Source organism: Lissotriton helveticus, chromosome 11, assembly GCF_964261635.1.
Source record: "Lissotriton helveticus chromosome 11, aLisHel1.1, whole genome shotgun sequence".
In the NCBI taxonomy this organism is placed as follows: domain Eukaryota; kingdom Metazoa; phylum Chordata; class Amphibia; order Caudata; family Salamandridae; genus Lissotriton; species Lissotriton helveticus.
The window spans coordinates 1,107,973,750-1,107,985,830 of record NC_136072.1 but is presented as its reverse complement, the minus strand read 5'-3'; the positions used below and the strand labels follow the sequence as shown (position 1 = coordinate 1,107,985,830).

General features: G+C 61.6%; 1 protein-coding gene across 1 annotated transcript in view; it reads left to right on the top strand.

Annotated features, from left to right (window-relative positions):
- The window catches only part of DDX51 (DEAD-box helicase 51), a 151,691-nt gene that overhangs the window by 90,327 nt on the left and 49,283 nt on the right, over window positions 1–12,081 (top strand). The window lies entirely within an intron of this gene.

Sequence of the window (12,081 nt, the reverse complement as noted above, 5' to 3'; positions counted from 1 at the left end):
TCTAATACCATATAAATGTTTTAATATTGGAAACTGCAATTGAATGGCCCTTTATTCTCTATACATATGTTTAATATAGTACTGCAAATTGAGGGTTCTACTGCACTGATTGATTAAGCAATCTGAAAGTGCTGAACCTATTTATTTATAAAGTTTTATATAGCACGAGCATGCCCCACGAGGGTATCCGAGGACTTTACAAGTGGTCAGGAAAGAAGAAATAGTAAAACAAACAACAAAATTAAGAGTGAAACAGGATGTGATGGGTCTCAAAATGAGGTAGCGGACCTCCATCGGGATCAAGCCACCCACAAATGCATGATCATACAAGTCTAGAACTTTACATGGGTATAGCAGATGTGGAAGGCTACTAAAGTGCATTTTCCTTAGAGCAAGAACTTGTTCATAAGTAGCACGTTGACTTCATTTTTAAAAGATACGGGTGAGGGGTTCAGTCTGCTTTCAGGTGGCAGAGTGTTCCAGGTTCTCGGGGCAATACCCGAGGAAGTTCAGTGGTACGTTTTCTTTTTACAGAGTTACTGTGGTTTCAGCAATAAAGTGCTTGAGCTTCTAGAAGATCTACAGCCACCAGATGATTCCAGTTTTTGTGCTAGGTACAAAAGGTTTTTAAAATGTATGGCTTTATGTGCCATACATGTGTTTTTCTTTTTTTTTACTCTATCCTTCCTTCAATTGGGATCAATTTAGAGCCTTTAAGATCAGGAGTGATGTGGTTGTATCTTTTAGATCCTGTGATGAGCCTTGCAGGAGAGTTGAAAGAGCCTTACAGGTGCCAACATTGATCTAGGTAGGCCACAGAGGGTTGTGCTTCCGTAGTCCAACCTCGAAATCACTAGTGCTTGAAATACTGATTTGAAGTCGGCGAATGAGAGGAAGGGTTTCATTTTCCTTAGGATGTTCATTTGGAAGATGGCTCCTTTAGTGACAGAACTGATGTGCTCCTGCATGTTCACGTTCTTGTCAGGTTCTTGTCATGGGTTATTCCAAGTGATCTTGTGAAATCTAAAATGTGTGGAAGGCAGTTAAGAGCCGTCAGTTGCTTCATTCATTCTCTGATATACGAGGACTGTTTAGGTGGGGCCATTGAGGAATTCTGTTTTTTGAGCATTTAGGGGCCGATTAGGATGGCGGACGGACTTGCGTCCGTCCGCCACCCCTGAGTTGGAGGGACCGTCCGCATGGGCAGCGGCGGTCCCTCCATAGCAATTAGGATGTGACCGCCACCCTGGCGGTCACATCCTGTAAGTTTTACATTGCGGCGGATGCTGCTTGAAGCAGCACCCGCCGCAATGCAAAAAACGAAAGGTGTGCATTTGCATGCACAAAGCGGCAGGCACCGCGCGGTGCCTGCCGCTTTGTGCACGCAAATGCAGGGGGGTACCATAGGTACCCCCCATGTGCACCCCCCATGCAACCTTCACCCAGGGGGCCCGCAACGGGCCCCCAAAGTGATTGTCCGTATGCTTTTCCACGGCGGAAAAGCCGCCGCGGAAAAGCATTACATTCCCTGCATCTGATAGACACCGCCAGCCATGTTAGTGCTTTTCCGCCGTGGTCGCCTTCCGACCGCGGCGGAAAAGCAGCGGACGGATTGTGAGACCCACCAGCCATCCTGATTTGGCGGTGGGTCTTTCAGCCCTCCTCGGCGGATTTCCCGCATACTCCGGGCCGGCGGTGGCTTCCGCCGGCCCGGAGTATGCGGGAAATCCGCCATCCTAATGACCCCCTTAGTTTGAAGTGGTTGCATGGAAGCCAGTTTTTCGTTTTTTTGGAGAGTAGTTTTAAGAAATTGTACATCTTCAGGGGAAGAGATTTTCAAGTACATTTTGCAGCGTGCGGGCGACTGCAGCGTGCGAGCGACTGTAGCGTGCGAGCGACTGCAGCGCGACTGCAGCGTGCGAGCGACTGCAGCGCGACTGCAGCGTGCGAGCGACTGCAGCGTGCGAGCGACTGCAGCGTGCGAGCGACTGAAGCGTGCGAGCGACTGAAGCGTGTGAGCGACTGCAGAGCGACTGCAGCGTGCGAGCGACTGCAGCGTGCGAGCGACTGCAGAGCGACTGCAGCGCGACTTCAGAGCGCGAGCAACTGCAGAGCGGCTGCAGAGCGCGAGCGACTGCAGCGCGACTGCAGAGCGTGAGCAACTGCAGAGCGACTGCAGCGCGCGAGCGACTGCAGCGTATGAGCGACTGCAGAGCGACTGCAGCGTGCGAGCGTCTGCAGAGCGACTGCAGCGTGCGAGCGACTGCAGCGCGACTGCAGAGTGCGAGCGACTTCAGAGTGCGAGCGACTTCAGAGTGCGAGCGACTTCAGAGTGCGAGCGACTTCAGAGTGCGAGCGACTTCAGAGTGCGAGCGACTTCAGAGTGCGAGCGACTGCAGAGTGCGAGCGACTGCAGAGTGCGAGCGACTGCAGAGTGCGAGCGACTGCAGAGCGCGAGCGACTGCAGAGCGCGAGCGACTGCAGAGCGCGAGCGACTGCAGAGCGCGAGCGACTGCAGAGCGCGAGCGACTGCAGAGCGCGAGCGACTGCAGAGCGCGAGCGACTGCAGAGCGGGAGCGACTGCAGAGCGGGAGCGACTGCAGAGCGGGAGCGACTGCAGAGCGGGAGCGACTGCAGAGCGGGAGCGACTGCAGAGCGCGAGCGACTGCAGAGCGCGAGCGACTGCAGAGCGCGAGCGACTGCAGAGCGCGAGCGACTGCAGAGCGCGAGCGACTGCAGAGCGCGAGCGACTGCAGAGCGGGAGCGACTGCAGAGCGGGAGCGACTGCAGAGCGGGAGCGACTGCAGAGCGGGAGCGACTGCAGAGCGCGAGCGACTGCAGCGCGCGAGCGACTGCAGCGCGCGAGCGACTGCAGAGCGACTGCAGAGCGACTGCAGAGCGACTGCAGCGCACGAGCGACTGCAGAGCGATTGCAGCGCACGAGCGACTGCAGAGCGACTGCAGCGTGACTGCGGGCGACTGCAGCGTGCGAGCGACTGCAGCGCGACTGCAGCGCGCGAGCGACTGCAGAGCGACTGCAGCGCGCGAGCGACTGCAGAGCGACTGCAGAGTGCGAGCGACTGCAGAGCGACTGCAGAGTGCGAGCGACTGCAGAGTGGGAGCGACTGCAGAGTGGGAGCGACTGCAGAGCGACTGCAGAGTGCGAGCGACTGCAGAGTGCGAGCGACTGCAGAGTGCGAGCGACTGCAGAGTGCGAGCGACTGCAGAGTGCGAGCGACTGCAGAGTGCGAGCGACTGCAGAGTGCGAGCGACTGCAGAGTGCGAGCGACTGCAGAGTGCGAGCGACTGCAGCGCGCGAGCGACTGCAGCGCGCGAGCGACTGCAGCGCGCGAGCGACTGCAGCGCGCGAGCGACTGCAGAGCGACTGCAGCGCGCGAGCGACTGCAGAGCGACTGCAGCGCGCGAGCGACTGCAGAGCGACTGCAGCGCGCGAGCGACTGCAGAGCGACTGCAGCGCGCGAGCGACTGCAGCGCGCGAGCGACTGCAGAGCGCGAGCGACTGCAGCGCGCGAGCGACTGCAGAGCGACTGCAGCGCGCGGGCGACTGCAGCGCGCGGGCGACTGCAGCGCGCGGGCGACTGCAGAGCGCGGGCGACTGCAGCGCGCGGGCGACTGCAGCGCGCGGGCGACTGCAGAGCGCGGGCGACTGCAGAGCGCGGGCGACTGCAGAGCGCGGGCGACTGCAGAGCGCGGGCGACTGCAGAGCGCGAGCGACTGCAGAGCGCGAGCGACTGCAGAGCGACTGCAGAGTGCGAGCGACTGCAGAGCGCGAGCGACTGCAGAGCGCGAGCGACTGCAGCGCGCGAGCGACTGCAGAGCGACTGCAGCGCGCGAGCGACTGCAGAGCGACTGCAGCGCGCGAGCGACTGCAGAGCGACTGCAGCGCGCGAGCGACTGCAGCGCGCGAGCGACTGCAGAGCGCGAGCGACTGCAGCGCGCGAGCGACTGCAGAGCGACTGCAGCGCGCGGGCGACTGCAGCGCGCGGGCGACTGCAGCGCGCGGGCGACTGCAGAGCGCGGGCGACTGCAGAGCGCGGGCGACTGCAGAGCGCGGGCGACTGCAGAGCGCGGGCGACTGCAGAGCGCGAGCGACTGCAGAGCGCGAGCGACTGCAGAGCGACTGCAGAGTGCGAGCGACTGCAGAGCGCGAGCGACTGCAGAGCGCGAGCGACTGCAGCGCGCGGGCGACTGCAGAGCGCGGGCGACTGCAGCGCGCGGGCGACTGCAGAGCGCGGGCGACTGCAGCGCGCGGGCGACTGCAGCATGCGGGCGACTGCAGCGTGCAGGCGACTGCAGATTGCGGGCGACTGCAGAGCGACTTCAGCGTGCGAGCGACTGCAGAGTGCGAGCGACTGCAGAGTGCGAGCGACTGCAGAGTGCGAGCGACTGCAGAGTGCGAGCGACTGCAGAGTGCGAGCGACTGCAGAGTGCGAGCGACTGCAGAGTGCGAGCGACTGCAGAGTGCGAGCGACTGCAGAGTGCGAGCGACTGCAGAGTGCGAGCGACTGCAGAGTGCGAGCGAATGCAGAGCGCGAGCGACTGCAGAGCGCGAGCGAATGCAGAGCGCGAGCGACTGCAGAGCGACTGCAGCGACTGCAGCGTGCCGGCGACTGCAGCGTGCCGGCGACTGCAGCGCGCCGGCGACTGCAGCGTGCCGGCGACTGCAGCGTGCCGGCGACTGCAGCGTGCCGGCGACTGCAGCGTGCCGGCGACTGCAGCGTGCCAGCGACTGCAGCGTGCCAGCGACTGCAGCGCGCGGGCGACTGCAGAGCGCGGGCGACTGCAGCGCGCGGGCGACTGCAGAGCGCGGGCGACTGCAGCGCGCGGGCGACTGCAGAGCGCGGGCGACTGCAGCGCGCGGGCGACTGCAGCATGCGGGCGACTGCAGCGTGCAGGCGACTGCAGATTGCGGGCGACTGCAGAGCGACTTCAGCGTGCGAGCGACTGCAGAGTGCGAGCGACTGCAGAGTGCGAGCGACTGCAGAGTGCGAGCGACTGCAGAGTGCGAGCGACTGCAGAGTGCGAGCGACTGCAGAGTGCGAGCGACTGCAGAGTGCGAGCGACTGCAGAGTGCGAGCGACTGCAGAGTGCGAGCGACTGCAGAGTGCGAGCGACTGCAGAGTGCGAGCGACTGCAGAGTGCGAGCGACTGCAGAGCGCGAGCGAATGCAGAGCGCGAGCGACTGCAGAGCGACTGCAGCGACTGCAGCGTGCCGGCGACTGCAGCGTGCCGGCGACTGCAGCGCGCCGGCGACTGCAGCGTGCCGGCGACTGCAGCGTGCCGGCGACTGCAGCGTGCCGGCGACTGCAGCGTGCCGGCGACTGCAGCGTGCCAGCGACTGCAGCGTGCCAGCGACTGCAGCGCGCCAGCGACTGCAAAGCGACTGCAGCGTGCGAGGGACTGCAGAGTGCGAGCGACTGCAGCGTGCCAGCGACTGCAGCGTGCCAGCGACTGCAGCGGGCCAGCGACTGCAGCGTGCCAGCGACTGCAGAGCGACTGCAGCGTGCGAGCGACTGCAGAGTGCGAGCGACTGCCGAGTGCGAGCGACTGCCGAGTGCGAGCGACTGCCGAATGCGAGCGACTGCCGAATGCGAGCGACTGCAGAGTGCGAGCGACTGCAGAGTGCGAGCGACTGCAGAGTGCGAGCGACTGCAGAGTGCGAGCGACTGCAGAGTGCGAGCGACTGCAGAGTGCGAGCGACTGCAGAGTGCGAGCGACTGCAGAGTGCGAGCGACTGCAGAGTGCGAGCGACTGCAGAGCGACTGCAAAGTGCGAGCGACTGCAGAGTGCGAGCGACTGCAGAGCGACTGCATAGTGTGAGCGACTGCAGAGCGACTGCAGAGTGCGAGCGACTGCAGAGTGCGAGCGACTGCAGAGTGCGAGCGACTGCAGAGCGACTGCAGCGCGACGACTGCAGCGTGCGAGCGACTGCAGAGCGACTGAAGCGCGACTGAAGAGCGACTGAAGAGCGACTGAAACGTGCGAGCGACTGCAGAGCGACTGAAGCGAGCGACTGAAGCGTGCGAGCGACTGCAGAGCGACTGAAGAGCGACTGAAGAGCGACTGAAACGTGCGAGCGACTGCAGAGCGACTGCAGCGCGCGAGCGACTGCAGAGCGACTGCAGAGTGCGAGCGACTGCAGAGCGACTGCAGAGTGCGAGCGACTGCAGAGTGGGAGCGACTGCAGAGCGACTGCAGAGTGGGAGCGACTGCAGAGTGGGAGCGACTGCAGAGCGACTGCAGAGTGCGAGCGACTGCAGAGTGCGAGCGACTGCAGAGTGCGAGCGACTGCAGAGTGCGAGCGACTGCAGAGTGCGAGCGACTGCAGAGTGCGAGCGACTGCAGAGTGCGAGCGACTGCAGAGTGCGAGCGACTGCAGAGTGCGAGCGACTGCAGAGTGCGAGCGACTGCAGAGTGCGAGCGACTGCAGAGTGCGAGCGACTGCAGAGTGCGAGCGACTGCAGAGTGCGAGCGACTGCAGCGCGCGAGCGACTGCAGCGCGCGAGCGACTGCAGAGCGACTGCAGAGCGCGAGCGACTGCAGAGCGACTGCAGAGCGCGAGCGACTGCAGAGCGACTGCAGCGCGCGAGCGACTGCAGAGCGACTGCAGCGCGCGAGCGACTGCAGAGCGACTGCAGCGCGCGAGCGACTGCAGAGCGACTGCAGCGCGCGAGCGACTGCAGAGCGACTGCAGCGCGCGAGCGACTGCAGCGCGCGAGCGACTGCAGAGCGCGAGCGACTGCAGCGCGCGAGCGACTGCAGAGCGCGAGCGACTGCAGCGCGCGGGCGACTGCAGCGCGCGGGCGACTGCAGCGCGCGGGCGACTGCAGAGCGCGGGCGACTGCAGAGCGCGGGCGACTGCAGAGCGCGGGCGACTGCAGAGCGCGGGCGACTGCAGAGCGCGGGCGACTGCAGAGCGCGAGCGACTGCAGAGCGCGAGCGACTGCAGAGCGACTGCAGAGTGCGAGCGACTGCAGAGTGCGAGCGACTGCAGAGTGCGAGCGACTGCAGAGTGCGAGCGACTGCAGAGTGCGAGCGACTGCAGCGCGCGGGCGACTGCAGAGCGCGGGCGACTGCAGAGCGCGGGCGACTGCAGCGCGCGGGCGACTGCAGCATGCGGGCGACTGCAGCGTGCAGGCGACTGCAGATTGCGGGCGACTGCAGAGCGACTTCAGCGTGCGAGCGACTGCAGAGTGCGAGCGACTGCAGAGTGCGAGCGACTGCAGAGTGCGAGCGACTGCAGAGTGCGAGCGACTGCCGAGTGCGAGCGACTGCCGAGTGCGAGCGACTGCCGAGTGCGAGCGACTGCCGAGTGCGAGCGACTGCCGAATGCGAGCGACTGCCGAATGCGAGCGACTGCAGAGTGCGAGCGACTGCAGAGTGCGAGCGACTGCAGAGTGCGAGCGACTGCAGAGTGCGAGCGACTGCAGAGTGCGAGCGACTGCAGAGTGCGAGCGACTGCAGAGCGACTGCAGAGCGACTGCAAAGTGCGAGCGACTGCAGAGTGCGAGCGACTGCAGAGCGACTGCATAGTGTGAGCGACTGCAGAGCGACTGCAGAGTGCGAGCGACTGCAGAGTGCGAGCGACTGCAGAGTGCGAGCGACTGCAGAGCGACTGCAGCGCGACGACTGCAGCGTGCGAGCGACTGCAGAGCGACTGAAGAGCGACTGAAGAGCGACTGAAACGTGCGAGCGACTGCAGAGCGACTGAAGCGAGCGACTGAAGCGTGCGAGCGACTGCAGAGCGACTGAAGAGCGACTGAAGAGCGACTGAAGAGCGACTGAAACGTGCGAGCGACTGCAGAGCGACTTCATCGCGCGAGCGACTTCATCGCGCGAGCGACTTCATCGCGCGAGCGACTTCATCGCGCGAGCGACTTCATCGCGCGAGCGACTGCAGAGTGCGAGCGACTGCAGAGTGCGAGCGACTGCAGAGTGCGAGCGACTGCAGAGTGCGAGCGACTGCAGAGTGCGAGCGACTGCAGAGTGCGAGCGACTGCAGAGTGCGAGCGACTGCAGAGTGCGAGCGACTGCAGAGTGCGAGCGACTGCAGAGTGCGAGCGACTGCAGAGTGCGAGCGACTGCAGAGTGCGAGCGACTGCAGAGCGACTGCAGAGTGCGAGCGATTGCAGAGCGACTGCAGAGTGCGAGCGACTGCAGAGTGCGAGCGACTGCAGAGCGACTGCAGAGTGCGAGCGACTGCAGAGCGACTGCAGAGTGCGAGCGACTGCAGAGCGACTGCAGAGTGCGAGCGACTGCAGAGCGACTGCAGAGTGCGAGCGACTGCAGAGCGACTGCAGAGTGCGAGCGACTGCAGAGTGCCAGCGACTGCAGAGCCACTGCAGAGCGACTGCAGAGCGCCAGCGACTGCATAGCGCCAGCGACTGCAGAGCGACAGCGACTGCAGAGCGACAGCGACTGCAGAGCGACTGCAGAGCGACTGCAGAGCGCCAGCGACTGCAGAGCGCCAGCGACTGCAGAGCGACTGCAGAGCGCCAGCGGCTGCAGAGCGACTGCAGAGCGCCAGCGGCTGCAGAGCGACTGCAGAGCGCCAGCGGCTGCAGAGCGCCAGCGACTGCAGAGCGCCAGCGACTGCAGAGCACCAGCGACTGCAGAGCGCCAGCGACTGCAGAGCGCCAGCGACTGCAGAGCGACTGCAGAGCGCCAGCGGCTGCAGAGCGACTGCAGAGCGCCAGCGGCTGCAGAGCGACTGCAGAGCGCCAGCGGCTGCAGAGCGACTGCAGAGCGCCAGCGGCTGCAGAGCGACTGCAGAGCGCCAGCGGCTGCAGAGCGACTGCAGAGCGCCAGCGGCTGCAGAGCGACTGCGACTGCAGTGCGACTGCAGAGCGACTGCGACTGCAGTGCGACGGCAGAGCGACTGCGACGGCAGAGCGACTGCAGAGCGACTGCGACTGCAGAGCGACTGCGACTACAGAGCGACTGCGACTGCAGAGCGACTGCGACTGCGACTGCAGAGCGACTGCGACTGCAGAGCGACTGCGACTGCAGTGCGACTGCGACTGCAAAGCGACTGCAGAGCGCCAGCGACTGCAGAGCGACTGCAGAGCGACTGCGACTGCAGAGCGACTGCGACTGCAGAGCGACTGCGACTGCAGTGCGACTGCAGAGCGACTGCGACTGCAGAGCGACTGCAGAGTGAGAGATACTGCAGAGTGAGAGTTCCAGAGAGAGCAGGGTATGCTTTTGCGCTTACACGGTGCACTGACACACAGGAGCTAAAAGAAAGAACAGCTGAACACGTGTCTTGGGAGCTTCATTGAGGCAGCCGGCCTTCTGTGAGGGGAGCAGCAAGGAGGGGACGCCCCAACCAATCAAGCGCAACTACTCACAACCTACTGTATGATTACAACACAGGCCAAAGGGCAGAGCTAGGTCTTTTCGCATTACGTAGGGTGAGCAGTGTGTGAGTGTGCAGGGTGAGCAGTGTGTGAGTGTGCAGGGTGAGCAGTGTGTGAGTGTGCAGGGTGAGCAGTGTGTGAGTGTGTAGGGTGAGCAGTGTTTGAGCGACTACGACTGCAGAGCGACTGCAGAGCGACTACGACTGCAGAGCGACTGCAGAGCGACTGCGACTGCAGAGCGACTGTGTAGGAGAGTAGGGTCTGCAATCCTATGATCACCCAGATTTTTTGCTTTTTGCTGCACTGGTTTACGACTTTCCCTGGCTGTGGGCCTGCTAATCAGACCCACAGCCTAGCTGTTCTCTCTATCCAAATTGTACTCAGGTACTGAATTGGCACTGGGCCCTCTCCAAGTCCCTGTACCCAGGGCTGAGGTGCACCCAGAAGTCTCCCAGGGGCTGAAGCATGTATTATGCCACCCCTGGATTGACTAACTAAAACTGACACAACTGGCTGCACGACAGCTGGGGCAAGGTGGTGTACTCACCCTTTGCTTTAGATATAGTATACCTATATCTAACCCTAAAATGGACACACAGATCTCCTATCAGTCACTCCTATGGCAGGCCTTAACAATCCTGAAGGCAGAGTGCTTGGAATCGTGTGAGATGGTGCTCTGGCATGAGCTGAGCCTGTCTGCGGCTTTCGGGATCCATCCCTTAGCCGTTTCCATGATATCGCATACCATATACTCTTAAGTGCATTATAATCCTCGCGGTTAAATGCCAACTCTGGTATCGCTTTATCAAAACATGTCGAGTAAGGTGTCATACGAATTGGAATACTAACCCCTCGCCAATTCTGGCGACGGGGTTAGCATTCCACCCTTCTAGAGGGACACGACATGCATGTAACCTATAACCCGGTTAAAAGTCAGACAGAGCCTTAGCATCCACAAAATGGATGCTGCCACCGAGACACAAGTCTGCCCTCCTGCTGCTGGGAGTCCTCCCAGAGCAGGAGATAAGGACAAAGGGTTTCCTGCCAGGGGCGGTGCCAGCACCGTCCCAGACAGGGTTTTGTGTATTGTAGGTAGGCAGGGCTTTAGAGGAAGGTGACTGCACGTGGCACCCCGGTGCTCACTGTGCATAGGCTGGCTGAAACCAGTTCCAGGGTCACTCCAGACCCTGTGCTGGGGAAAAGCCCGCCAAGGAAGTGGGTGTAACCACCCCCCTCCTAGTCCCACCCATAGGGCAGGACTTAGTCGCGTGCCAGCCCCTTTTTACAGGATAAAGGTAGAGACTGGCCCCCTTCCAAATCAGATCATCTTTGAATCCTGAAACTACTTTCTGCGAAAGGAACTCAAGACTTCTTCCTAAGATTTCTCCCTTGTGACTAAGGAGTAGTCACCATGCATCCGCAGGCACCATCCAAGAACACTGCGGTCTGCTGCAAGTCCTTCCTCCGGAATCCGACTGCCCAGCTCGACGAGAACCGGCTTCCCTGGCACCTCTGACCTCTACCTGCATCATCAGTCACGCTGAGATTCGTGGGTGTGACGAGACCTCGAGGGACCGGCCATCTTCAAGACTGCACGACTTCTTTCCAGCAAGCCCGCCGAGTGAATTCCTGGTGAGTGCTTTGGGGTCCGAGAAGCCCCCACCCTGAGCAGCTCCAGCACCGAAGAGCAGCCCCCCAGCATCTCCACGATCTGCGTGGGGCCCTTCTGCTTTTTGCTGCTCACCGCGTTGTTTGGCTACTAGCCCGTTGGCTTGTGGCCTTCCTGACGACGCCCGACGACATTTCTGCTGCTGGTCTGGTTGCTCCAGACTGGCCCTTGCTTCCCTCCATCGGAGAAGTACCCTGGACCCTCCTGGTCCACTCAAGACGCCATTTTAGGTCCACCGCGTGGGCCTTGCATTTGCCAAGACTTGTTGCCCAATCCTGGGTCCAGCGACGTCGACAGCAAGAACCTTCGTGGGACAGCTCGCACCTCCATCCTGGTCGCCGACAACGCCTCCTGGTCCGAGAGGCTGCAGAGCCCAGCCGCGCCCACTCACCTGACTGCGGTGACTTCGCCCGGTGCCATCCTGGTGCCCACTTAATCACTGGCTAGTGATTTAAGAACTTGGTCCCCTCTGCTTTCAGGTTTTCTTCTTCCTTGATCCAGGCTTGGATCCATCGAACTTTTCTTCACTGGTCGCCTGCCAGCAACTTCTTCCTTCCAGGCTCCTGGTCCGGCAACGAGATCCCCGACGTCTTTTCAGACCTATGCAGCTGCAGCCCCTGGGCTAGGTAACTTCGGCACTTCGGTGTCCCAGCATAGCCTCACTATCCTAGGGTCAGGATCCACTGTCGTTTTCTTCCTACCAGGTCGGGTTCGCCCGTGAACACTAACTTTGCCTTTACTAGCCTCCATAGACTTTGTCCCGCATCCCGCGTGAGAGTGCACACTCTGCACCCGAGTCCCCTGGGCCTCCTAGTAGTAATCTAACGATTCCCTAGTCCAGTCCTAGCGGTTCCAAAGCCTATTAGAACTGTTACTTACCTGCTAGTAATTCGCATTCCACTTTTAGTGTATATGGTTTTTCGTGCCCCTCGGGCATTTGTGTAACGTGCTAACTTAAAAGTATTTTCGTAAGAGTTTTGTTGTGTGCCTAGCACCCTGTCCTCATAAAGAGTACAGGGTTGTTGTGATTCT